Below are 4,065 nucleotides of genomic sequence, written 5' to 3'. Positions count from 1 at the left end.
GGTATTCTGCAGTCTGATTTTTGTGAGATGTGGAGTTTGTGAGGTGCATGAGAGCAGGGGATATTTTTGTAGTGGGCCTAGGGTTTATGGTTACAGTTGTCTGTGCCACTCGATAAGATGAAGCCTGGGTCAGATAATTTTGGGGAAAGGTCCCTGTTACCAGATTTCAGGCAAAGGCCATGCTTTATAGCAGGCCTAAGATAGTGGAGTGGCTTTTGCTGTGGAGGAGGTTAGGCTAACAGGGAGGCCTTGGAGAAAAATAGGAAGTGGAAATTCAGTGTACTATGTGATTTTGCATAGGACAAAGTTCTTCATACTATATTAGGCTCCTTTACCCCTATTCCTGTTCAGTTGTTGCTCTACCCTAAAAGTTGTCACCAGGGATTTATCTGCCAAAAATGAAGTAACAAATTTATCATTTCATACCATAGCCTTCCAGCATAGGCTTAAATTGTCAGTTTATCATGTTTGACACTGATCGAATTATCAACTTTAACTTTATGTTAGCAACTTTTCTCACTCCCTATTCTACTACTTCATGCCCTTCATCTTCAAAGTATAAGTTATGCAATATTCATCACTTAAAAACTCAAAACTCCAATCAGGCATGGTGGTGCATGTTTCTGATCCCAGATTCTCAGAAGGCAGAGAATGAAAATATGGAAGTTTCAGGAGATCCCAGACAAAAGGGTAGATATTCCATCTTAACAAACTAAGCGTTGGGGTTTAGGCCTGCAATCCCAGTTACAAGGAAAACATGCAAAGAATATTGTAGAACAAAACTAATACTAGACAGAAATGTAAAACCTTATATGAAAAATAACAAAACTGAAAGATATCTGGAGACCTGACTAAATTTGGATCCTGCATAGCAACTATGAAGCCTGTGTTTATTTCCCAATGCAAAAAAATGGGGACTCACACCTGTAATCTTAACTAGTCAGGAGGCTGAGATCTGAGGATTGAACTTCTAAGGCAGCCAGGAAATTCTGGCTTTGAACCACAATCCTTAGATTTCAGCTTTTGAAGTAACTATGATTACAGGTGCCTGCCTTATCACCAATAAATTTCTTTAAAAAGCTGGAAGTAGAGCTATAACTCAAGGGGTAGAATGGTAGCCTTAAGCAAAAGAAGCCCAGGGACCATGTCCAGGCCCTGAGTTCAGATCTCACACATGGATACAAAATACAAATAAATAACAATAAAGGCTTGACCACTGAACACAGACTGTGGTAGGGAGAGCACTTGAAAGTCAAGGTTTTTCATATGCAGATAACATACCATATCCATATGTGTATTTGGAAAGACGATGCCAAACAGAAGCTCATGAGCATTCAGGGGGAAGTATAAGAGTTAACCACAGCATCACACAGGACATTTCATTGTTAGAAGAATCAGCTGAATTCTGTTTTTGCCTGCCTACTGTCTCCATAGTACAGAAAAATAAATGCAGCTTCTTACTCACGATCCCATGGTTCTCTTTCTCTAATGTTCCCTCATCCTCACATCAGGTCTTTTCTGGTCCAAGATAGAAGCCAGGAAAGAAAAAAAGATAGTTTTCTCTTGGCATTCCTAACAATCACATGCCTGGGACCAGTTAGGTCACATGAACATCACTGAAATAATCTGGAGCTTGTCCACATATACTTAAATCCACCTAGTACAAGGTAAAATCCTTCACTGTCCAGAGAAGACCAACATTATTAAAAATATTAAAATTCACATTATCAACTCATATAAAATGGCCTATTATTTTCATATAGCCTGCATACATTCTCCATCTGCTTTCAATCATCTGTAGATTACTTGTACCTGATACAATATAAAATATTATGTTAAATGCCTGTTATACAATATTGTTTAAGATATCATGACAATGTCAGGTGCTAGTGGCTGACACCTGTATTCTAGTTACTCAGGAAACTGAGATCTGAGGATCAAGGTTCCAAGCTAGCCTGGGTGGGCAGGAAAGTCCCTGAGATTCTTATCTCTAAAGACCAGCAGAAAGCTGGAAGTGGAACCATGGATCCAAGTGGTAAAGAAACAACTTAGGTAGGTTGTTTTACATGGCATACTTGTCAAATTATACCAATGATGTTTCAAGATTTCCCCAAAGGATTAACTTTTCTTGTGAACTGTACAGGAATTTAAAAAGGCCTACTCAAGTTCACCTGAGACAGTGGACCTTGGAGAGAAAGAGAGAGACAGAAAATATGTCTCCTTGGAATCACCACCACATAAATGAGTGTCCTCTTCCTACACAGGAGGAGCATGCAAATGTCAACTGCAAAGTGACACATAGCTACTCCCACACAGAGGTCAGTTTGTCACAATCATTGACTCTGAAGTTAAAATATTTGTAAATATTCCACACATATGCCCCTTCACTCCAAAAGAAAACCAAACAGCTTTAAAGCTTTATTTTTTTCAAAAAAAGGCCAGCTACATAGCATGTACATATATAATCTCTATATACATAAGGATATACACCACATTCCATATTCACAGCATAGGATGTCACATGCTTCTTTTTAATATTGAGCACAAGAAGTACTCAAGCTAAGAAACAAAAATGTAATAACATTAACAATGATGAGCATAATGTTTTCCCTTAGCCTGACTGTCCTGATGATAATTTACCTTTTAGGTAAGGAGATGTATGCAGCCAGGTGGTCCTTTATGTCACCACACAGACGCTGAAGGTTATACACCTAGGATGGAAACTGGATTTCTGGAATATAAATCCAAGGCTGGTAAGCCCAATCTACCTTTGGCCAATGAACTAGACAAGGGTTACAGAAAAGAAGAGCAAAAAGGGAAATTTCATTCCGGTTTCCTGTAAGACCTAAGAGCTTGCTAGATCTTTGTACCCACTCAAGAAAGAGAAACAGGAATCACTTTCTAGCCCCAAATACCCAAATCTGCCTGCTGATCAGAACCACGCTTGCTGTCAGAACCCTGTAACTACTCATATATTTTCTACTCTATGTAGTCCAAATGAAAATCTCTAAGGTAAGGATTCAAAATCTGGACTATTTGTGTGGTTTAGAGGTTTCTGGACTCTCTGATGATGTCTAATCCTCATACCATCCAATGCTGCACCCCAGTTTTCTCTTCAGTGCCTGTGATTGTAGAAGGTAGAAGTAGGGATGTGGTCCTTGAAGATTGAAATTTAGCCCTCTTTCTGGTCGTTGAGTAACTTGTGGCTCATACCTGTAAGTCTAGCCATTCAGGATGCTGAGATCTAAGGATTGTGGCTCAAAACCTGTCTGGTAGGAAAGTCCATGAGACTATAATCTCCAATTAAGAAGCAAAAAGCTGGAAGTAGAGCTCTGACTCAAGTGGTAGAATGCTAGCTTTGAACAAAAATACTCAGGGACAAAGTGAAGGAAGAAGTGACATTGTCCAAGAAGCATTGTACTCACTGCCTGACTTTCGGAATTGTAACCCCTCTGTACATCATCATCATCATCATCATCATCATCATCATCATCATCATCATCAAGCTTAGAGGCAGCACTCAAGCCTTGATTGAGTTCAACTCCCAGGATAGGCACGTGCGCGCATGCGCGTGCGCGCGCACACACACACACACACACACACACACACACACACTTCTGTGTGTGTTGTAGAAGCATGGTTGCTATCTTAGCTATTTTAGAGTATTCCATAGAATTACAGTCAGGTCCTTCTTTCCTATTAATTCTATAGACTCATGATGTAGAAGAATTTCATCTACAGCCTGATTAGTATACAGATCATCCTGAAAGAGGAACTTGCACACAGACAGAGGTGGTTCCTTAGGAAGAATGGGGGCATCTGCAGAGTGTAGGACTTTACATGGAATCATCTCTAATTCATTCAAGTGTATATTTGTCTGACAGAACAAGTAGAGCATTTCATTAATTATTGTGGCAAGAGATAGTTTGCCCTCTCTCCAATGCTAGTACAAAGGACAATCAAAATGAGCCATGGCAACATGGCACACAAACCAAAGCCACCATCAATGCCAGGTATAATTTTTTCTTTTTCATTTTCTTCCAATTTTCTTTCTATTTTGGGGAG

Source organism: Dipodomys merriami, unplaced genomic scaffold (assembly GCF_024711535.1).
Source record: "Dipodomys merriami isolate MVZ:Mamm:240054 unplaced genomic scaffold, mDipMer1.0.p SCAF_26, whole genome shotgun sequence".
NCBI classification, from domain to species: domain Eukaryota; kingdom Metazoa; phylum Chordata; class Mammalia; order Rodentia; family Heteromyidae; genus Dipodomys; species Dipodomys merriami.
This window is presented reverse-complemented; position numbering follows the sequence as displayed.